Genomic DNA, 25,187 nt, shown 5'->3' on the forward strand with positions numbered 1-25,187 from the left:
CTCAGGACTCCGCCTCTTCATACACACTCAGGGCTCAGCCTCTTCATACACACTCAGGGCTCCGCCTCTTCATACACACTCAGAGCTCTGCCTCTTCATACACACACAGGGCTCCGCCTCTTCATACACATTCAGGGAGGAGAGAAATTCATCTTGGCTGTATACAGATTTAGTGCAGCTGTTGTCTCACCCCCAAACAGGGAAAATTCAGTCCAAACAAAACAAAACCAAACAAGTGATCTGTTTATTGTTCCCTTATAGCCGGTTCACACTGGGGCGACCTGGGATCCGACTTAAAGTCACCCCAAGTCGCGCGGTCGAGAAAATGAATGGAAGTGAATGGGAGCCGTCTTAATGTACACTACTGAAGTCGCTGTGACTTCAGAAAAGGTTCCTGTACTACTTCAATCCGACTTCTAGGCAACTTGTACCCATTGATTTCAATGGAAGTCGCCTCAGAAGTCGGATCACTGTCTTAACTGAAGCAACAATACAGGAAGATAACATACATTTCTCAGGCAAACCCCTCCCCCCCACAGAGCTGATTGTTGTTTGATTGGCCACTGGAAAGCCTCCTGTTCAGGATGCGACTTGAAGTTGCCTTGTAGGCCCCGTACACACGACCGGAGCTATCCGCTGGGATTGATCCGTGGATCAGTTCCAGCAGATAGATCCGGTCGTGTGTCCGGCCTAGCGGACATTTCCCAGCGGATAAAAATTTCTTAGCATGCTAAGAAATCTATCCGCTGGAATCCAGTCCAGCGGAGTGATCCGGTCGTCTGTACAGACTCACCGCATCAGTCCGTCCGCTCCCATCCCTCTCATGCGTCGTAATGATTTGACGCATGCGTGGAAGTATTTACCTTCCAGGGTCGTGCACGTCGCCGCGTCATCGTCGCGGCACGTCACCGCGGATGTATTCCGCAGGGATTTTGATCTGATGGTGAGTACAGCCATCAGATCCAAATCCGCCAGAGGATTTATCCACTGGAAACGGTCCGGCGGACCGTTTCCAGCGGAAATCCTCTTGTGTGTACAAGGCCGTACTGTCCAGGAGGCAACTTGAAGTTGCCTGATGATTCATACACAAGTTGTGTCCAAGTTGCCTCCCAAAGTCGTGCTTGAAGTCGTGTTGCCCCTGTGTGAATGGGCTCTTATTGGTGACCGATGGGAGAAGGATCCCCTCATATCAGTGATCAGTGAAAGAAGGACATTTTTACATTATCATGAAATTGTTGTTACTGAAAGACAGAAATTGATCAATTCACAGGGAACCCCTAAAAACCTTTGGAGGATCCCTGGCTGATAAAGTCTGGACTAGTCAGTAATATATTTCTCTCCCCCTTGGTAGGAGTGGAGATGACCCATCTATAGGGATATACAGTACATGCACACACAGCACAAGGCCGTGTTCACACTACGAGATGTTTCTCAGGACTGCAGTTCCTCTAAGCTCCACAAGATGGTGATCTCACTTCTATAAGGAATACAGACAGGAAGTGATGTCAGGTACACATAGGAAGTTGCGGGTGAGAGGTGAGTCGGGAGAAAGTAGCGAGGAGACATTGTTGGAAGAAGCAGTAGAGGAGGTAATAAGATCTTATTTTCTATTTACACCCAGTAACCCCCGTCATGTCCGTCCTCTTCCTCCATAGTCACTGTGACGTCTTTTATCTCCAGCAGATGATGATACACACATATATAGTGTGGAGACCTAGATTAACCCCTTCAGGGTCAGAACATTTCCCCACTTACAGGGCTGGAAAACACTCTCCATTTTGGAGATGTGTCACCTTTCCCACCAATCACCTTCTCACCTCCTCAGTCTATATCAGGGGTCTCCAAACTTTCTAATCAAAGGGCCAGTTTAGACTTTAGAGGGGCCAGTGGGAGTAGAAAATGTCCAGTGGAAGTAAACAATGTCCCATCGTTGGTGTCAGTAGGAGGAACTGTGTCCCATTGTTTATATCAATAGAAGGAATGGTGCCCTATTGTTGGTGTCAGTGGGATAAATAATACCCCATAGTTAGTGTCAGTGGATGGAATAGTACCCCAAGGGCCAGATAAAGGTAAGCAAAGGGCTGCATCTGCCCCCGGGCCACAGTTTGGAGACCGCTGGTCTATACTAAATGGATTATATCACTTTTATTAATGGGGGAGTGGCAGTGTATGGCATTGGAAGAAATCACATCCAGGTACATGTGAATGGTCAAGTTGGTGACAAGATACACAGCGGGTCCAACCATAAGGGCAGTGAGACCTATCTAGTGATAGAAGGTCCATCCATTGTGGTGAGTGTCATCCATGTGTGGTCACCTGGAAGTGGTCACGTGTTTATCTGTTACTAATGGCACAGCACCTGATCACCTACCTCTTGTTTTTCAAGCAACTGATATTTGAAGGGGACTTTTTGATACATTGGACATTAGTTGTGTTTTCTGGTGTCATTCATTTCTTTATTCTTTACATGTGGCAAACTGTTTAATAATCTTTATTTATATTTTTGGCAGCGCAGTCTATATACACATTTACTGGAGATCATATGACCATCACATTGCCTCCACCTCCCTCCCTGATAGAATAGAGAAATACAAAGAAGATTCTAGAAGTCACCAGAGAGATGATGGAGGAGAGGTGAGCGGTGCCGGGAATTCTGGGACATTATCCAGTAACAGACAAGGGGTGTGTCTGGATGGTGACTGTATCATTGTGTGTTTCAGGTTCCTATAAGGTGTCAGGATGTCACTGTCTATTTCTCCATGGAGGAGTGGGAGTATTTAGAAGGACACAAGGATCTCTACAAGGACGTCATGATGGACAATCAGCCGCCCCTCACATCACCGGGTAAGAGGAGACTTTATTGTAAAGGAGAGAGCAGTACGGAGGCTCCACCTAGATCCCCCATCATCTGATAAACACATAGAAACAATGTATTCAGTCAGTGTGTGTGTTTCCCACAGATGGATCCAGTAATGGGAACCCACCAGAGAGATGTCCCCGTCCTCTGTATTCCCGGGATTCCACACAGGAAGGTCACACCATCCCCCACCACCATCAGGTAGATGAGGAACAATCACTGATAGTATCATTAGGATCTGTACATTATATGCATTGTTACCATTGATGTCATTTTTATTCTATATTCAGAGTGGAAACCTGAGAGATCCTAAAGTTGAGGTTAAAGAAGAGATAAAAGAGGAGGATGATAAGGATGGGGTGATGGAGGAGTCAAAGTCTCTAAAAGAACACAAAGATCTGTACCAGGACACCATGGTGGAGTCATCCAGCTACATAAACCCACCAGAGAGAAGTCCCCGTCCTCTGTATTCCCGGGATTCCACACAGGAAGGTCACACCATCCCCCACCATCATCAGGTAGATGAGTGACAATTATTGGTAGTTATGATTTATACACAGCATGTTTGTTACAATGAATGTTTTATTATATATTCAGAATGGAAATCTCGGGGGTGATAATATTGATATTAAAAAAGAGTATAAAGAGGAGGATGAGGAGTATGGAGTGATGGAGGAGTTTTCAGAAGGACACAAGGATATGATGGAGCCACCTAATACCAGGAACCCACCAGAGAGATGTCCCCGTCCTCTGTATTCCCGGGATTCCACACAGGAAGGTCACACCATCCCTCCTTATTTAAAGGTTGGTGGGATTGGAGCATCTAGAACATGGACTTGTGGAAACAATGTGTGGATTTTATAGATGTGATGTCACAATAATAAAGATTATATCTTACAGATGATATTCTGTCTCATTCTCTTGGTTTAGAGTGGAGATCCAATCGATATAGAATTTGAGGTGAAATCAGAAGAAGAAGAGACATATGTGAGGGATGATCAGCAGTCTATGGAGGAGGATTTAATAACGGGGACATTTATAGAGGAGGACACTCCTACAGAGATCAGCACAGGTGATTCATTAACACTAAATCCATTCATGAATGAATGAGTGAATGAAAACTTATATAGCGCGTCACATGCGAACTTAATCGCCTCCACCCATACTGCTTACTGATTGGTCCAGAGTAGGGCGGGGACTGGGTGATATTAGCCTGTAATCCCCTGGTCACTTTCCCAGGCTGTGTTCCCCGTCCTGTATTCCTGTATTTCTCTCGGATAATCTTCCTTCTCTGTGCTGCAGACACAATTTATGTCTCTAGACTGGATTTATGGAGATTCTGTGGTTCAGCTGGAAGCAAAATGTTAATTTTTCACCATCGGACTTAGGCACCTGGGTATGTGCTTTTGGGTTTTCTGCCCCATACCCGGGTCTAGCATGATCTCTGACAGACAATTCTCCCGGGTTGCTTGTTCTGTTGTCTGCTGGCTGTGCCGGGTGGAGGGATATGTCTGTATAGTCTCAGACCCAAGTCACTGAGTGCAGTCTCAGGAGATGGGAGGCAGCGGTGTGGGATCTCTGCAACTTGTCTCATGTGAACATTTAACCTCTTGGCGTCTGCGCTATAGCTGAATGACGTCTACAGCGTGGACCTGAATTGCAGAGAGGCCGTCAATAGACATTCTCCCGTACTTGTGATGTAAACAGAGCCGGTAATCGACTATTTTTTCTCCTCACGCTGATGAAGATAGGACATCGGTCCCAATCAGGGAGCGCTGTGGACAACTCATGTGTGCCACCTACCAATGCACAACAGTGCCACCCATTAGTGCCCACAGTGCTACCTATCAATGTCACAAATCAGTGCCTAAATGTTTTTTCACCCTAATCCATCCTATGCATTCGGCGGGGCCAAGTGATAGTCGGCGGCTATGCCCGCCGCTGTATCACGGGAGCACGCTCGCAAAAGCTTTCCACCATGCGAGCTCACTCGCATGAAGGTGGAAAGCTTTTGCGAGGAGAAGCCGAGACAGCCGCCGAGGGACCCCAGAAGACAGGGTTAGGGGAAACTGTGCAAAACGAGCTGCACAGTGGAGGTAAGTATAACATGTTTGTTATTTAAAAACCAAAAACTTTGGGCCAAATTCCCAAAAACGTAGCCTAACTTAACTTTCAGCAGTTAAGTTACACAGGCGTTAAATTTCTACCTAAGTGCCCGATCTTCAAAGCACTTACCTAGAAATTACACGCCGTGTAACTTAAGTGCCTCCGTCGCAAGGCGGTCCTCCTCTCCGGGGGGCGATTACAATTTAAATGAGGCGCGCTCCCACGCCGGCCGTACTGCGCATGCGTGTGATGTAATTTTCCCGACGGGCAGCGCGCAAACGTAATTTACGCCGGGCTTTGTGGATTGCGACGGGACAATAAAGTTGCGACGGGTGAAAAAAAAAATACGCGCCGGGAAAAAAAATTCAAATTTAAAAAAAAATCGCGGCGCTCGAAAAAAAGGTCTGGTTTTACATGGTGTACTAACTTTACACATTGTAAAACCAGCCCTAGTTTTGCGCAAGCAAATCGGAACTTACGCAGAAAACACAATGCTTAAAAGCTTTGTGGATCTGCTTAAGTCCTCATTTGCATACGCAAAGCGGCATTTCAATGAGAAATGCCCCCAGCGGCGGATGCGGTACTGCATCCTAAGATCTGACAGTGTAAGTGTCTTACAGATGTCAGATCTTCTGCCTAACTTTGGAAAAATCCTTTTGAGGATCGTTTCCAAAGTTAGGCACAGGGATACGCAGGCTGAACAGCAGTTCCGCCTGCGTATCTCATTTGAAGATTTGGCCCTTTGCCTTTAGTGTTCCTTTAAGGGAGTCTTCTGCGGAAAACAAGCGCATAGGTGTGCATTGTTGACGATCTGCTTCTATTTGTCACCTCTCCACTGATATCAACACCCAAAATTTCTCTGCGTGAATGTCTCAAAATCATTAGCACTAAACATCACTACCCCCCCCCCCCCCCCCCAATTTTCTCTGTAATTTACAAAGCCATTTCCCATTCTCCTGGTGCTTGACTTCCATCCCATACCTAGGGGTCATACCTAGAATAGATTCCTTATACTCTTCTAATTACCCGGCCGCTTTAAACTGACATAAGACCTTGCCAATTGGGCTAAGCATACCCTATCCTGGCTAGGCCCCATAAACGCAATCAAAATGACTCTCCTCCTTTACTTATTCAGATCTCTACCTATCCCAATCCGGAAATCACAAGTGCATACACTTCAATCTAACATTCTACAATTTATATGGGGCCCAAAAGGCAGAAGATGCTCTATAGACTCAAATCTCAGGGAGGGTTCGCTCTACCCAACATCTGGTGGTACTACCAAGCCGCACAGCTAGCCCAGATCTCTATTCACAGGGCCCAAAACCTGATTAGGTCTCCATTGAGAGACAAGCATTCCCGCTCCACACTATTGACTTCTTAATATGGTCACCTGCTAAACTCAGACCCCCCATTTTAGCTCCCACTCTCTCCCACTAATTAGCTCTGTGCGATAAAATTCGCAAAAACCCATCCCTGATCTCCGCCTTTCATCCCCTAACACATATGTTCCATAATCCCGACTTTCCTCCGGGAATGAACATTTTAGCATTTAGTTGGTGTCTCAATAAAGGACTGCTTATAATAGGGAACTTTTTCACCTCCACAGTCCCCATATCTATCGCATTCTGCATTAGTAAACTAGAGATGCCCTCCTCTGAATGGTTCAGATACTCGCAACTACTACATTTCCTCCACTCGATCTGGCCTAATAAACCAGAACCCCCGAGGGTGATGATTTATGAATCTTGGTGCTCGAACTTCACGTAGGTGGGATCTCCATCATCTACGCCTCCCTAGCCTCAGCTATGTCCAAACTGTCCTACGCTCTCTCTTGGGTAAATGACCTCGATATATCCTGGGACCAGGATAAATGGTTTACCTGTTTTCAATGATCCTTCAAGAGTATATTAAATATCTCTCTGATTGAAGCAAGCCTTAAAATACTGACCCGATGGTACAGGGTTCCCTTCCTCCTCGCTAGGATCTACCCTGATGCTTCTCCGCTGTGTTTTTGAAAATGCAAACATGTAGGAACAATGTTTCATATATGGTGGTCATGCCCACGCATAAAGGGTCTCTGGAACAAAGTATTTTCTATGATATGCAGAGTGACGACAGTACAGGTCCCCCAAACAACAGACATAGCACTCCTTAACCTTAAAGTGAATAAGGCAGACAAACATACTCAAGTACTGATTTTCTTCATCCTGTTGGGCACCAAAATTACAATAGTTGCCCATTGGGGAAAAAAACTTACAAAATATCCTGGGTCATGGCACAGGAGAAAATAGTCAGCATTATACAAGACAAAACCCGTATATTTGAACTCACCTGGGAACCCTGGGCCAAATATTGTCATATCCCCTTTCTTCCAGGCGTCAACCCCTTTAAATGAATATTGCTCTGGATGACCCTACTGAATCCCCCTTCTTATCCCATCTCTTCTCGTCCCCCTCTCCTTGCACCCTTTCCTCTCCTATTCTTTTATCCTAATTCCCCCCCCCCCCTCGATCCACGACAATGTATACAAGACAAGGCTGATCCTGACTTCTTTTATACGCATTAGATGTGCATGGAACAGCAACACTGGAGTTACGTTTCTCTGGAACTTACTCTCTAGGCTATCTGAGTTCACTTCTGTTCCGTTCCCAACAACCAAGTTTCAGTTCTGGATACATTGGTAGTTATTTTTTTTTTTCCCACATCAGACTCAACCAGGAAGCAGGACAGCGAGACATGCTCACGGTAACTCCGCCCTTCACGTCTCCTCTGTGGACTCGCATCACATGTGGTTTATCAATCTATTTACCTCATTTTCTTTTTTTTTATATAATTGTTTTTTTTTTTGTTTTTTTCCAGCTATATACAAGAAAAATCATTTTTGAACATTATTAGTTATGACCCATTGCTACATAGAAAGAGTCCCGCCCCTGAGTTACTACTCTACTTTCGTCTTTTGTTCCCCCCCCTATCTCCCTTCGGTTCTGTCAGTCACTGTTTAGGTTTAATTTCTCTGTTTATACTGTGACGGTATTAGAATGATATCCCCGTCAAAGTCTTCCCTTCTTCCCATAAAGAAAATCACCCAATATTCCACGAGGAGGAATATTCCTGGAATCACCCAATAAGCCACACATGGGTCACGCTTACTGCTGGAACAAGACAGATTTTAATGGTACAACACACAGCTTATATGTAATTTACAAAACTGTTACAATGACAATCTCCACCCCCTCACACAGTGGGGGCTCCCATACAGATGATAGGCAGACACTTCGGAGTCGACCCTGAAGACATTTCTTTAGATAATGACATCAGTGACATTAATTACTAGTTGTACAGAATACATTATTTAGACAGCCTGGCCCCGCATATAGAAGAGATAATTACCACAATGAAGCAATCAGAATAATTAACATGAGCCACTTCTAATCACAGTAAACAGTAAACACAGGTCTCCTTCACACACACAATAGATCAATTACCCTTTGAAATAGGACTGGCTGAGGAAGGGTCATTAACATTTCACCAGCCTCTTAGCAGAGGAGTGAGTCACACCTGAAATCACCTTCCCTCTAACACACACACACAGCATTAAACAAGCAGGGAGAATTACACTGAAGCATATGCTTCACAATGGCCCCCCTTTTTCTCCCTGCTCCGGCAACCCAGTTGGACCTTCCCTGGTCCAGTAGGGTTGACGGGTTCAGAGCTTTTAGTCCGAGGTTAACTCCGTTTGGCGTGACTGACCTCCCTTGGCAACTGCTTCAGACTCAGGTATGCCACCGGGTCGTCAGATCACACGCCGGTCAGTCCCCAAGTCTTTGTGCGATCTGCAGAGTCACCAGCAGTCAGTGTGAAGACGGCGAATGGGTCTGTGCGCCGCCATCTAGGTGTCCCGCTATGGGAGGGGACAGGTTATGGCTCTTAAGTGACAATCACAGGAGATTCATAAAAAAAAGAAAAAGTTATATTTGTTGAAATGCTGTAGAACTGGTGCTCAGAGTTCGGGGGGGGGGGATCAGTGCCCCATAGGGTCAGCCACCCCCTGCTCCCTCCGCAGCCGCCGGTTCTCCTCTTTGAGCTTCTCCAGCTGCATCTCTAGTTCATGGAGCCTGGGGGGGTCGGCCTGCTGTGACCTCAGGCGGTTGTTCTCCTCCATGCGGCTTATGCACTCCTCCAGCTCCATGTACTCATGGATCAGCTCCTGCTTGCTCATGTCCTGCAGGCTTTCCACGTGGTCCTTCATCATCAGGAACTGGGTGGTGGTGTAAGGGGCCACCGGTGGGCCCTTGGCGAACATCTCGGCCCGCATCTGGGAAGCCCTGCTGCGACTCCTTCTCCTCCCAGGTCAGCTTGTTATAAGGCTTCCAGGACCTCTTCTTCTTGGAGGGTAGCCGGCGGTGCCTCTTTCTGCCCAGCTCCCTCCAGGGCCCCTCCGGCTCATGGCTGTCGCCCATGACCAGCTGACAATGGTGTTCCCTGTTGTCCGTAATAACAGATTGTACCATGAGGGCTTCGTAAGGGGTGCCCAATGGTTCTTCCTGCCCCAGCTCCTGGGGATCCCAAGCCGAGTCTACACAATGGGCTGCTGCTGGTGGGCGGTACCCAGGTTGAGACCAATTTGACCTGGTGTTGTCATTCAGGGGGCAATTCTGCTTGAAGTGACCCAGCTGTTTGCACCGGAAGCAGCGTTGTTCGTTGTCCTCCTGGCGTGGATAGCGAGGGCTAGATGTCATCCGTCTGTTAGGAGGTTGGTATCTAGCGGCTGGTGGGTGTGAGGGCGCCGTTGGTCATGGAGGTTGTACCCGTGGTGTGACCTGGTTTGTCTTGCGAGTATCCGCATATTCATCCGCCAACTTCGCGGCCTCTGGTAGAGTCATGGGCCTGCGATCTCTCACCCAGTCTTTGACGTCCGTCTGGATGTGATTGTAAAATTGCTCCAGGAGCATTAGTTGCAAAATGTCCTCTGCGGTGGTGGCCTGGCTGCTGTTAACCCAGTTAGAGGCCGACAGGGATAACTGGCATGCCCATTCCGCGTAAGAGTCTTTCGTGGTTTTGGGTGAGTCCCTGAACTTCTGTCGGTGGGACTCTGGGGTTACTGCATAACGAGCCAGGAGCACTTCTTTAACCCGGGCGTAGCTATAGATATCCTGATCTGGCACGGTCCGGAAAGCATCAGAAGCTTTGCCTGACAATATTGCAACCCACTCTCTTCTAGCTATTCGGTGCAGGTTACATTGTCGCTCAAAATCTGCCAGGTAGTTATCAATTTCACAGTCTTTTTCATAAAAAAAAAGCACTAAACGGTATCTTCCTGTGCTGTACTCACTGTTCGGAGAATGTGCGGCTGCTTGTTGGACTGCTGCCAGTTTTAGCTGTAGTTCTGCGTCTTTTATTTGTTTATCCTTCTGTAGTTCTGCCTTTGCTAACAGGTCCATCACTTTCAGCACCACATCCGCCGTTGGGTTCGGACCGAACCATGCTAGCTTCTCTCTCATTAGCTTGTTGGCTGGTGATTCCTCTTCCTGAATCACTGGTGTATCCATCTCTTGTACTGCTGGCGTTGCTGCAACCAAGTTCTCCTGGTCTAGCTCCATTAATTCTGCTATGATGACCCGCTTGGTTTTGTTGCTAGCAATCCTTCCACGAACTTCCAGTAGTTCTTCCAGTGTCTGCTTGGAATCCGGGTGTAAAGTAGAGTAGAAGGGAAAATCCCGCTGCTGCCAACCAGTTGTGACGGTATTAGAATGATATCCCCGTCAAAGTCTTCCCTTCTTCCCATAAAGGAAATCACCCAATATTCCACGAGGAGGAATATTCCTGGAATCACCCAATAAGCCACACATGGGTCACGCTTACTGCTGGAACAAGACAGATTTTAATGGTACAACACACAGCTTATATGTAATTTACAAAACTGTTACAATGAGAATCTCCGCCCCCTCACACAGTGGGGGCTCCCATACAGATGATAGGCAGACACTTTGGAGTCGTCCCTGAAGATATTTCTTTAGATAATGACATCAGTGACGTTAATTACTAGTTGTACAGAATACATTATCTAGACAGCCTGGCCCTGCATATAGAAGAGATAATTACCACAATGAAGCAATCAGAATAATTAACATGAGCCACTTCTAATGACAGTAAACACAGGTCTCCTTCACACACACAATAGATCAATTACCCTTTGAAATAGGACTGGCTGAGGAAGGGTCATTAACATTTCACCAGCCTGTTAGCAGAGGAGTGAGTCACACCTGAAATCACCTTCCCTCTAACACACACACACACAGCATTAAACAAGCAGGGAGAATTACACTGAAGCATATGCTTCACATATACCTAGGTCTCACCTGTCTATTTCTATCATTGCCTGTGTAAATGTTTCTGATATTTTGAAAGCTTTCCATTTCTCCCAGACTGTTCTGCTTCTAGTCTCACCTCCCATTTCTCCTCGTCCCAGATATTCAATTTCTGATATATAATCAACTCAGTGTATCCATTCTTTTATGGATGGCCTCTGTGGGTGTAGCCAGTTTTTTGGGATTAAACCCTTTGCTGCATTCAGCAACACCGGAACTAAAGTCAATCCGTACTGTTTTTTTGACCTATCCGTTCCGTAGAACAAACAAGCCAAAGGATTTTGTGGGATCTTTTCGCTTGTAACTTCTATATATTCTAGGACTTCTTTCCAGTACTCTTGTATTCTCAGGCAGTCCCACCAAACATGCATTGTGGTTCCTACTTGATTGCATTCCCTCCAACACAGCGTGGAGTTATTTGGATGAATTTTATTCATTCTCTCCAGGGTCAGATGCCAGCGAACCATACATTTATAATTTGTCTCAATTGTGGTAATATCAGTAGCATAGTTGAACACTGCACCTATCATTTGTGAGTCCTCTAGGTTTTTCCCAATGTCTTGTCCCCATTTTTCTACGCATATCAGTGTTCCCTGTGTCTCTAAGTCTGTTAGTATCCCATATAGTACCGCAATTCCACGTTTTAATGGTTTTCTGATGGAGCATATTTTTTCTATTGAGTTCAATGTTTTATCATCTCTTATCGGCTGTGGTAAGGTGCTCATAAAATGTTTTAATTGAAAGTATTCCCAATCGCTAAAGTATTGAACCCCTTCCTGTGTTTGAAAATCGTGTCTTGACCTTATTTTCTCTTGTGTAACCACTTCCCCTAATCTTTTAGTACCCAAATACTTTCCCATTCGTGTCTTATTGCCTGGTGGAAAAAAAATTGTGCCTGCTAATGGGATTAATGGGGAGTTATATTCTCATTTTTCCCGCCTATATAGTGTATCCCATATTTTAAATACATTCTTCGTGATGCTGTGTATGTCTGTGCCCATTTTTCTAAATTTAGGTGGAATCCAAACATTCTTATTTAGTTGTGTCGAACTTTTTGTGTCTTCCATCTGTGCCCACTTCTTTTTAGTGTATGTTTTTCCATTCAGCTAACCTTGCTAAAATTACGGCCTGGTAATATCTTTTTATGTCTGGGAGCGCCAACCCCCCAGTTTTTTTTTTTACGACTTAGACTTAGTTTACTCTGGCTTTTTTGCCCTGCCAAATATATTTCAAGATTATAGTTTTTACCATCTTGAAAAAGTTTTGTGGAATTCTTATAGGGAGCATTTGGAACTTGTAAATTATTTTCGGTAAAATCATCATTTTAAATGCATTGATCCTACCTACCCAGGAGATCGGTCTCGTTGCTAGATTTTTCAAATCCTGTTTTATTTCATTGACTAATGGGATATAATTAGCCACGTATAGTTTTTCAACCCTGGGTGTAAGTACGTTAATGTTTTTTTTTTTCCCAAATAAATGGAAATTCTTGCTGTAAGTCTTTTTCTTTTTTTGCATCTATTCCCAAGTTCAGGATTACCGTTTTTACAGGATTGATTTTAAAATTAGAAAGTTACCCATATTTTTTTATTTCTGTCATTACATTGGGAAGAGAGAGTCCTGGATTGGTCACATATAGGAGTATGTCGTCTGCGTACGCCGCAACCTTGTGCTCCTCCTCTCCCACTTTCACCCCCCCTATACTCGGATTGCTCCGTATCCTGGCCAGTAATGGTTCCAGCGATATTACATACAGGAGGGGTGAGAGCGGGCAGCCCTGTCTGGTTCCGTTCATCATTTCAAACTCAGACGACACACTCCCATTGACCTTCACCCTTGCCGTTGGGTAATTATATAGGTTTTCCACCCATTTCATGTATCTAGGTCCTAATCCTATAGTTCGCAAAGTTTCCATCATAAACCCCCAGTCGACTCTGTCAAAAGCTTTTTCAGCATCTATTGACATGAGTACGACTGGGGGTTTCTTAATTTCATCCTCCCGTAAAAGCAGTAGAGTTCTTAGACTATTATCCCTCCCTTCTCTCCCTATTACAAATCCCGTCTGATCTGCGTTTACTAAGTCCGGCATTAATGCCTTTATCCTCATTGCCAATATGTTTGCATAAACCTTAATGTCAGCATTTAATAATGCTATTGGACGATAATTGGAACAAAGAGTGCCATCTTTTCCCGTTTTAGGAATAATTGAAATATTGGCGAGGAGAGATTCTTTCCTTGTTTCTTCATTTTCTCCCAATCTATTGAAATAGTTGCATAGCTCTGGGACCAAGAGTTCTTTAAATTTTTTATAGTACTTAATCGGTAACCCGTCCGGACCTGAACTCTTACCTCCAGATGTTTCTTGGATGGCTTTATGGATTTCCCCCTGCGTTATTGGGTCATCTAGGAGTTCGACATTGTCTTGCAACAGCTTGGGTAAATTAGCTTCCTCTAAGTATTCCTTAAATTTTATTTTCCTGGATTCTTTCTGCTCCTGAGTTTCTCCTTTTCTGATGGAGTACAATGCGCTATAAAAAGTCTGAAAGGCCTCTGCAATTTCAGAGGTCTTGTTTTTTATCTGCTCTACTTTTCAATGTAGTTTATATATTTTTTTTCCTTAGATAGTCTAGCAAGATATTTCCCCGGTGTATCTTTCTTTTGCTATGTTCTTGAATATGTTTCTGGTTTCGAGTTCCATCAAGTCTCTAAGTTGGGCCCTTTTTATGACTATTTTCTGATATGTTTCACTTTCTCCTTGGTTTTTATGTTTTTGTTCAAGGTCTTGTAACTCCCTGATTAAATTTTTTCTGTTTGCTTCTCTTGCCTTTTTTTTCCCCTGCCCCTATAAAGATTAGCTTACCCCTAATGCATGCCTTATGGGCTTCCCATATTGTCGCAGAACTAACGTCCGGTGTGTTATTTGTCAAAAAATATTGCTCAATCTCTTGTTTTACTATGTCACTTACTTCTATATCGTCTATCTTCTTTTAAATTCCACATCCCTTTTCTTTGTTCTATATCATTAAAACGTATTCTAACTATTACCGAAGCGTGGTCAGAGATTGAGATTATACCGATTGAGGTTTTGTTTACATATTCCAGTACAACATGATCTACCATTAGGTAATCTAATCTTGAGTATGTGTCGTGCACTGATGAATGATGTGTATAATCCCTTCTATTGGGATATGAAATTCTCCACGGGTCTATTAATTGATGGTTGAACAATTTTTTTTTTCAATAATCGCAGTTGCTTAAAATCTTGCATCTGTGCACCAGACGTACTATGCAAATGACGTTCCAATGTAAAGTTAAAGTCGCCTGCTAGAATTACATAGCCTTGTTTAAAATCAGTTAGTGCATTTAGGACCCCCCTAAGATATTTTTGGGGGTGTTTATTGGGACAGTATATGTTTGCTAGCGTGTATTTTTTCCCTTGTAGGGCCCCTCTTAAAAACAGATAGCGCCCCTCTGGGTCAACTCTTCTGTCTTCTACCTTAAAGCTAATATTTTTCCCTATCCCTATGGCGACCCCCCTAGATCGTTTCTGTGCGGAGTCTCCATAGTACCAAGTTGGGACTGCCCGAGAATAGAGTCTGACACTGGAATCTACTGTTATATGTGTTTCTTGTAAGAAGACTATTTCTGCGGAATATCTTTCAATTTCTTTTAGGACCATGTGTCTTTTTTCTGGTGAACAGAGGCCTCTTACATTATATTTAATAAAATTTACATTAGACATGTTTTCTTTTTTTTTTTTTCCTTCTTTTTTCTTTTCCTTCTCTCCTTCCTTCCTTCTCCAGACAGATAACTGCACCTAAACTCCTACCCACCCTCTCCTCCCACCCTCCCCCCTTTTTCCCTCCCACCCTCCCCCCTTTTTCCCTCCCCCTTTTTCCCTCCCCCCTCATCCCATGATGGAACCTTGACCCCATGGTCTGGATATGGAGCATCTCCTCTTGCGCCCCCTTTGGCGCTCTTATGCTCCTCTCTGTAGGTGGAGAACTATTTGCCACAGTCTTCTATCCCCTGTTTCAAGGGGATTAACGCCGGGGCAGTCGCGGGATCTCCAGTCCCCAGGTCTCTTTCTTTCTATATCATCCTATCCCCATTATACTTCCTCGCCTCCTTCCCCCCCTACCCCCATGGCTTATATTTCCATTTCATTAATTAGTGGGTATTGGAATATCTAATTTTTGACAAAATTCCGGCGTTTCTTCGATAAATCTTAGTCTTGCCGTGACCCCGTTTTTCCTGCGGATCAGGCATGCTGGGAATCCCCAATTATACTGTATTCCTAACTCTTGCAGAACCTTTAGTAATGGTCTTAAACTTCTTCTAAGCGTCTCTTGTGATAGATCCTGATATATTTGAATGTTATGCTCTTCAAATTTTATTGGAGACTTTCCTCTCAGGTTTCTCCAAAGTTGATTTTTCTCTTCCCAGCTTTCAAATCTTATGATGATGATATCTCTAGGGCTCTCTTTTGGTATTTCTCTTGGCCTTCTTATCCTGTGTGCCCATTCTATTTTTAATGGGGAAGTTATTTCTCTGTCTAGTAATGGGTTACAGATTTTCCTTATTATTTCTGGTCGATTTTCTGACTGAGAAGAGTCTGGGACTCCACGTATTCTAATATTCTTCCTTCTGTCTCTGTTTTCTTGATCTTCTAATTTGTACGCTTGTTCCTGTTGTTCTTTTTTTATAGCTATAATTTCTTCCTCTAGTTTTCTAATGGTATTTTTATTCAGATCTGTTTTTTTTTCTGCGTCTTCCAATCTTTCCAACATATATAATAAGTTATACATTACATAGTCCATACATCTTTTGCTCCTATTTTCTACCAGCTGTACATTTTATAGCTGATGATAATAATGGGATAACATCCTCAAACTTTGGAATCTTAAACAGAAAGTAATAATGAGGGATGGGTCAATAACCCAATGATGGTGGTCTTCAGGATCAGTCCAGTCTTCATCTTGGTTGTTTCTCCCCCATCCTCACTCTCTGATCTCTGAGGATGTGGGAAATTTATTGGGTTTTATGCAAGTACATACATGGCACAAAATACATCGTACAGGTTTTAAAAACGCAAGTTATGGCATAAATAACATTCAAGAGGGATCAAAAGAAGTAAGACATATTATGATAGGTCATCACAAAACATAAGAGGTATCCTCGTCCAATATTCTAACCCCGTCAGGGGGACCTACTGGAGGAAACGTGAGGACTCTGCTGGTCAGTAGGCCCGAGAACAGGGGGGATCGGGGGTGAGGGTTCCAATGTGTGGATGGAAAGGCATTGGACCATTGAGCAGCATCCCCACACCCGCCCACCCCAAAAGGGAACACACTGTTGACGGTAGGGGGACCTATGATACCAAACAGTATAGGGGCGATAAACAAGGTCCTTTAGTAAGCTGAGCCCTGACAGAGAAAGATAGGTAGCAGGGGGGGGAAGAGGGGGAGAAGCAAAAGTGAGAGAAGGCGACTAGACGGACTAAACGGATCCAGCACCATCCACCGTAGTCGGCTGCGATGAGGATAGAGGTGACGTGGGATCAAAAGAAGTAAGACATATTATGATAGGTCATCACAAAACATAAGAGGTATCCTCGTCCAATATTCTAACCCCGTCAGGGGGACCTACTGGAGGAAACGTGAGGACTCTGCTGGTCAGTAGGCCTGAGAACAGGGGGGATCGGGGTTGAGGGTTCCAATGTGTGGATGGAAAGGCATTGGACCATTGAGCAGCATCCCCACACCCGCCCACCCCAAAAGGGAACACACTGTTGACGGTAGGGGGACCTATGATACCAAACAGTATAGGGGCGATAAACAAGGTCCTTTAGTAAGCTGAGCCCTGACAGAGAAAGATAGGTAGCAGGGGGGGAAGAGGGGGAGAAGCAAAAGTGAGAGAAGGCGACTAGACGGACTAAACGGATCCAGCACCATCCACCGTAGTCGGCTGCGATGAGGATAGAGGTGACGTGGGAGGAGCTGCAGGGTGTAAAGTTTCCCTATAGTGTACCCAACATGCCCAGGTGTGCCTGAATTTGTCATGCCTGTCTTTAGCTTGGTGTATGAGCCGTTCCATCTCTTCAATTCTGCCCACCCTGGACCGCCAGTCTTCTATAGTGGGGGGGAGGGTATCCCTCCAACAAATAGGTATACACTGTGTAGCAGCGTTGATGAGATGCAACGGCAGGGACTTGTGATATGTCGATTTGGGTAGGGAAGTATGGTGAAGAAGATATTGTGTGGGCGTATAATCAGGTGTGAAGGTAGTGACGTGGGAAATTACCCTATGTACTTCTCTCCAAAACGGTTGGATAATTGGACAAGTCCACCATATATGCAATAAAGAGCCCGTCTCTGCTTTGCAACGCCAGCACGTGGAAGGGACATTGGGGAACATTTTGTGAATCTTGTCCGGCGTCCTATACCAGCGAGAGTAGATTTTGAACCTGTTTTCTTGGGCCGACACATTGATGGAGCCTTTGTGAACATGTGTCCACACCGACTCCCAATCGTCATCGGTCAGGACGACAGACAGGTCCGCGTCCCAAAGTCTATGGATGTCGACGTTGGGTTTCGCCGTTGAGACAAGGATGGAGTACAATGATGAGATCAAATGTTTCAGTGGGCCGGGTTGAGAACACAGGTGTTCAAAAGGTGTAAGGTCCCTGTACCACGACGACATCGATGATGCGGCTTGGATAAAAGTCTGAAAGTTTAGAAGCCATGTCTGAGTGAGAGAGGAGTGAGCCATGGTTGAAAAGTAGGTGGGCCCTCAACGTAGGAACGTCATGGGATGCCGCGCGGTCGGAGACTTGGACGTCTGCTGGAAAGTCAGGATTCTGAGTCAAGGGTGTCATCGGTCCTGGGTATGGCATTGTGTCTAAGGATCTACATGTCATCCTGAAATTAGTCACGGTGGGTCCGATCAGAGGATGGGACACGCACTGTGTAGGGGTAGAACGCGGGTCGATCCAAGGCAAGTGAGAGACTCTCATTCCAGCGGAAGCGTCTTCCACCGCGACCCAAGCCTTGCTGGTCCGGTGTACGTGCCAATCTACTATCCTCGCGAGTTGACATGCCTTATAGTATGAAGACAGGTCCGGCAATCCGATACCACCCCTTTGTTTGGGAAGTATAAGTCTTGACCAACTCAGTCTAGCGGGGCGACCCGCCCAGAGGAAGGACCTACAGATCGTCTTAAAGAAATTGAAAAAGGCGGCGGGAAGCCTTATCGGGACGGCTTGTAATAAATATAGCAATCTAGGTAGGATATTCATTTTCAGCACTGCCGCCCTACCAAACCAGGAGAAACTGCCCTTCGTCCATTTAAGTAGATCTCCCTATATGGCCTGGAGTGCCGGTAAAAAGTTTTTTGTGTAGAGGTCAGCTAAGTGCGTGGGAAGCTTTATACCCAAGTATGTGATCTCGTGTGGTTCCCATTGAAACGGGAAATTCTGTTTACATAAGTCGACCTCCGGGCCCGGTAGGGAGACATTAAGAGCTTTGGACTTGCCAAAATTGATCTGGAAATTTGAGAGAGTCTTAAATGTCTGAAAGTCCTTGAGAAGGTTGGGTAGGGTGATATGAGGGCTAGTCAGGAACAGTAGAACATTGTCTGCGTAAGCAGCTATTTTGTGCTGCCGTCGGTTGATTGTGACTCCACTTATGTCCGGGTTATTCCTCAGTCTACGGAGGAAAGGTTCAAGGGTCAAAACGAAAAGTAAGGGCGATAGGGGGCAACCCTGTCTGGTGCCATTGTGGACGGAGAAGGCGTTTGATACATGGCCATTCACCCGAATCCTGGCTGTGGGGCTGGAGTATAGAGCCAACACCATTTGAAGGAAGCGGGGGGGCAATCCCACCTTATGTAAGGCTGCGGCCATGTAATTCCACGCCACCCTATCAAACGCCTTCTCCGCGTCCAGAGACAGGAAGAAGCCCTTCGTATGACTCGTGGACAGCCAATGGTGAATGTCAATGGCCTTAGTGGTATTGTCCCTGGCTTCCCTCCCAGGGACAAAACCCACCTGGTCGGTCGAAATAAAGTCAGGTAGGAAAGGGAGCAACCTATTCGCCAAAATCTTAGCATAAAGTTTTACATCCACGTTAATCAGAGAGATGGGTCGGTAATTAGAGACAAGCGTGGTGTCTTTGTCCAGCTTAGGGATTAAGGTGATGTGTGCTTCTAGTAAGTCCACACCGGTGTGGGGAGGGAGGGGAATGTCAGTAAAGGCTTTAACAAATTTGGGAAAACGTTTTGTAGTAACCAGAGGGAAGCCCGTCAGGACCCGGGCTCTTCCCGGGTTTCAATTATTTCAAGGCCAAAATGGTCTCTTCGGCTGTTATTGGCGCATCCAAGCTGGACATGTCTGGCGTGGGAGTAGAGGAAGAGCCGTAGGCCCGGAGGAATTCCTCTAAGAGTTGTGTGCGTGCCTGGGCCGTACCCGCAGAAGGAGATGGTGGTAAGTTGTAAAGCGACGAGAGGTAGCGTGAAAATTGATCGGCAATATGGTCAGATCTAGTAACGGAAACACCTTCGGGGACGTGATGGCCTGTATCGTATGTGCTGCTTTCCTCTTCTGTAGGGCGTTGGCTAAAAGTCTACCTGATTTATTTCCGAATTCGTAATATAGTTTATGGGTAAGGACAAATTCACGTTTCAGCCTGGTGTGGAGTTCGGTCAGCAAGTCTGTCCTAGCCTTCAGTAGTGAATCATGTACGTCCGCCACGAGAGAACGTTTGTGGGCACGTTCAAGGGTCTTAATCTGGTTTAGCAGTTCGTCAATACGGGCCCTTCGAAGTCTGCGTCGCTTGGCCGTGAGGGAGATGATTTCCCCTCTAAGTACGCATTTATGTGCTGCCCATACAGTCGCCGGGGCCACGTCAGCGGTGTCATTGTCTGCAAAGTATTGGGAAAGCTTAGTCGACAACGCCTGGGTGTCTCCCAGGTCTAGGAGAAGGGAATCATCCATTCTCCAGATCTTTGACTCAGTTCGGTGGCCTGGCCATGTCAGTGTCATAGTGACCGGGTGGTGGTCAGAAAGTACAATCGGTTCAATGGTGGCATCAGAGAGAAGTGCAAGGTCATTCTGAGTGAGGAATAAGAGATCAATGCGGGAGTATTTGTTGTGTAGAGGGGAGAAATGAGTGAAGTCTTTAACGGTCGGGTGGAGTGTGCGCCACGAGTCATGAAGGGCCAACAGGCCCAGTTGCGATTTAATGGCCTGGAGGGCACGGTATGTTAGACAGGTGGACCCGTTAGGCCCCGTACACACGAGAGGATCAATCCGCTGGAATTGATCCGCGGACCGGCTCCAGCGGATAGATCCCCTGGTGTGTACGATCCAGCGGATCTGTTTCCGCGGATTTTTGTCCCCGGGGATGGATTTCCAGCGGATCAAAATTTCTTGACGTGCTAAGAAATCGATCCGCTGGAATCCAGTCCAACGGATTGATCTGCTGGTCTGTACAGACTCACCGGATCAATCCGTCCGAATCCATCCCCCGCATGCGTCGTAATGATTCGACGCATGCGTGGAATTCCTTATATGACAGCGTCGCGCACGTCGCTGAGTCATCATCGCGGCGACGGCGCGACACGTCACCGCGGACGGAATTCTGCGGGGATTTTGATCTCATGGTTAGTACAACCATGAGATCAAAATCCGCCAGAGGATTTATCCGCGGAAACGGTCCCCCGGACCGTTTCCGCGGATAAATCCTCTCGTGTGTACCCGGCCTTATGCCGCGTACACACCATCGTTTTCTGCGATGGAAAAAAACGTCATTTTCAAAAACGTCAATTTAATTGACTGTGTGTGGGCAAAAACGTCGTTTTATGTCTTCTAAAAAACGACAGAAAAAAATTGAAGCATGCTTCAATTTTATGTGTCGTTTTTGGCCGACGTCGTTTTCTGTGTTCTAAACATTGACCGTGTGTACGTAAAAACGTCGATTTAAGCCCGCGCATGCTCAGAAGCAAGTTAGGAGACGGCAGCGCTCATTCATGTAAAACGACTGTTCAGAATGGAATCAGCACATTCGTTAAGGTGTTTTTCAGCTTATAGACAAGAAAAGAAAGCGCTTCTTTAACCCCTGCTTTTAACTGCTACCCAGAAATGGACGTTTGTTGCGGCTGATCTTGTTGCATAGTTATGACAAGCTTTTAATTAGTTTCTTTCTTGTTTGATAATGTTTATGTTTGTGTTCTGTTATTTAGTTGTATCTTCCATCTTAAACATTTTAAATATATATATTGGTCCACCTTTTATTTTTTTTTTAAATTTTTGTCACCAATTTGATTAGTAATCTCTATTTTGTTTTTATTTAGGAGTGTGTGAAGTGTCTGCAACAACCTAATTTTTTAGTTAACTCACCCACAAGCATGTTTTTTTACCTTGTTAATGTTTGCATTATTTATTTTGTAATGGGTCTGCCCACTCAATACTGATCTCTCAAATCTACAATAAAGAAACATGTTGAAATTTGGCTGAAAAATTAATTTTTATTTTAGTCTTCATAAAAATTTTGAAAAAAAAAAAGTGGCAACCCAAAAACACAACATAATAAAAACAAAGATGCCAGGGTAGGCAGCACTTTAGAGCATGCTTGTTTTTTTCTGAAAACAAGGGTCCCCGAAGCCACAAATACAGCCTGTGAGTCCACATTAAAATTCCATCAGGGGCACCGTATTATTTCTTCGCCCTTTTCTTCCCAGCAGTCTTCCCTGCAGCCTTCCCGGTAGCCCGAGTCCTTGGGGGCTGGGTTCCTGGAGGAGATGAGGTGGCAGGAGCCATAGCAGCCTCATGAGGTGGAGAAGCAGGAGCAGGTGGAGGAGCAGGAGCAGGTGCAGGAGCAGGAGCAGGAGCAGGAGGAGCAGCAAGGACAGGAGGAGCAATCCGCACAATGTGGGTGTCGTCATCGAGCTGCCCCAGGGATGCCATGGTTATGGCTTGGAACATGAGGAGTTCGCAGCGCACACGCTGGCTCTGCTCCAGATTGTACATCTTGGCTGCAATGAGCGCTGCGAACCCCTCAACTTCACTGGGTGGCTCTCGGATGGCTGCAGTAGCTTGGCGAAGCAGGCCCTGGGTCTCCTCCTCCATTTGTCGCATACTCCTGAGCCGTTTATTGGGATTGCGGAATGGAGGGATCCGGGAGATGGTATCCCGCCGGCGTGCCTCCTGGGTCCCACTGGGGCCTGCCACCTCCTGGCTCCCAGTGGGCTCTGCCACCTCCTGCCTTGCAGTTGGCCCTGGCTCCTCCTGGCTCCCTGTGGGCCCTGTCTCTTCCTGGCTCCCTGTGGGCCCTGGCTGTTCCTGGCTCCCTGTGGGCCCTGGCTGTTCCTGGCTTGGGTCTGCCTGTGTATGAAAAAAAGGAACATATGTTATTTGTGTTTGTCATTAATCACACACATTTTTACAATCATGAGTGATGCAAATTGAATGTCAATATATATTACACACAGGGTCGCCATCCTTAATTATGTGGCCCCTTAAACACCTTCAGACATGGTCCCCCTGGAATTATGTGGGTTGTTGCATGCCTAATTTAGTAAATAAGTGGCCTTTTCCCCAAAAATTCATTTAATCAATTTAGTGTCAACTAGATAGTACTCAAAAAGGGTGTCTTCCATCTGGGACCCCTTGCAGGTGTATTGCGTTACTCCCCCCCTACTGGCCTATCTGAAAATGCCACCCACTCCTTCATCAACATTATTAATTTGCCCATTTTGACCCCATCATGTTTTCCCACTACTGACTATTGATCCTATCCCTAAACTTACGAGATTCACATAGAATTTAGAACAATAGTAACATACATTTACCATTATTACTATACTTGTCATATACTAACTAAATTCAAACAAAAAACACATACCATTCTCCACGGCTCACAATTGGGGTCCTCCAGGAACTCTTCCTCTTCCTCCGAGCTTGTCTGCTCTTGTCTGCAGGGAACACTGGAGGATTGGCTGCTGGGAAGCTGGGAGCTACCTCTTGGGGGAAGGGTAGACATGGATGTCCTGGTCTCAATGTGGTCGTCCAGGAACTGCAGCTGACTATAGTACCACAGGGTTGGTTTGTATATGGAGTCAGCTGCAGCCCCAGACCTCATTGAGGCCAGGACTTGGACCCGTTGGGCCCTGTAGGTGCCCCTGATGGAATTGATTTTATTTTTCACAGTGGCTGTTGTGGCGTTGGGGACCCTTGTTTTCACAAAAACAAGCATGCTCTGTCTAGCTTTCTCCCTGGCATCTTTGTTTTTATTTAGTGTGCTTTTGGTTTGCCACAGAACTGGATGTTCCTTCCATTTTTGGATGAAGTCTGTGAGGAAGTCCGCATCCTTGAAGGCATCCATTCTTTCTGCACATGAAACAGAAGCCAAAACATAATGTAATTAAAGGCACTAGCTTACTTCCCCTAACTAGCCCACAAACTCATTCCCTATTCACTATAATAAAGTCGGAATTAAAAACTTACGTCTCGTCGTTAGGAAAGATCGGGAATTACGACTTCTTCCACAGACTATGCAGGCCGTTTCCAAACACGTCCCATCCCTTTTACACTACGCACGCGTGACGCTCCGCACGACACCCCGCCCCTGACGTTCGGTATCGTCCTTTCCACGCCCCTTCTCTGTCGTTTGGTGAGTGAGAAAAGATGGACAACATGGAGGTGTATTCTAGCTCTAGCCAGGAGGCAGGCCAGGCCCAAACACGCCGCAGATTCCGCTGCAGAGCCTCCAACATGAGCTTTAATGAAATGGTGGAGATGGTCACCATATTGAGGAGGGAGGACTATGATGCCAAGCATGGCCCCTACATGCATCCCAATAAAGTTAAAGCCAAAATTATGGAGAAGGTCATCCGTAGGCTCCAGCGGAAGTTTGGGAAAACCAGGAGCAGAGAGCACCTGCGCAAAAGGTGGTCGGATTTAAAAAAAAGGGAACCCCACCAACTTTACCGAATTAATAAGGTGATTCGAAGAAGAAGTAAGTTTTTTCCATGTGTATTTAATTATTTTGGTGTGTTCTTTGTCCCATTTTTTTTTTTGGGCCAGGTTGACCATAAAATGAATATTATGAATGTGGACGCATGATGCAGTCGTCGTAGTCGTCGTTCATTCGGTGACTTTCAATAATCCAATACCATATTAATGGGAAATGGCATCATGCCTAGTTTGCATGTGCAAAGGGGAGTTGAAGCACTGTATCTGAACAAAAATCGTAAATTTAGGAATTGTGGGCGAATGAACGACGACTCCTATGACCAATTAGTCGACACAAATATGAAAGTTGTGACATTTTTGGGGCTTAAAAAAAAGGTGTATTCAATTCTGGAATAGATGGAAATGTGTTTCAGCTTATTTTAGAAGAAACGTAAATACCTTGAGATTCACAAAAAGGAGCGTTTGCTACTCCTTTTTTTATTGAACATGTGTACTCAGTAGCACAATTGTTTGTCACAATCACAACCTATGTTGGGTCACACACAGGGGTGAGCAGATCCAGGGGAGACTTGTTTAGCTTACATATCTAAACTTAAAAATTGTGTTAACTGATTTGACATTACTTTGTGAATGGATTAAATATTGGTCTATTTTATTGATAATTGTTTAAAAATCAACAATAGTGACCTTTTGTTTAGCATTTCTTATTTTTTGGGTGTCATTTCATGCCGCTCGTAATGGTTGAACCTCATGTTTTCCCTTTCTTCAATCTTGTAGGGCACAATGAAGCACAAAGGCAGGAGGCACAAGCCAATCAAGCCACACCCCCGAGGGATGTAGAGGAAGAGGAACCTGCCTCAACATCCGGTAAAGTAACATCTAC

This window comes from Rana temporaria (assembly GCF_905171775.1).
Source record: "Rana temporaria chromosome 4 unlocalized genomic scaffold, aRanTem1.1 chr4m, whole genome shotgun sequence".
Classification (NCBI taxonomy): domain Eukaryota; kingdom Metazoa; phylum Chordata; class Amphibia; order Anura; family Ranidae; genus Rana; species Rana temporaria.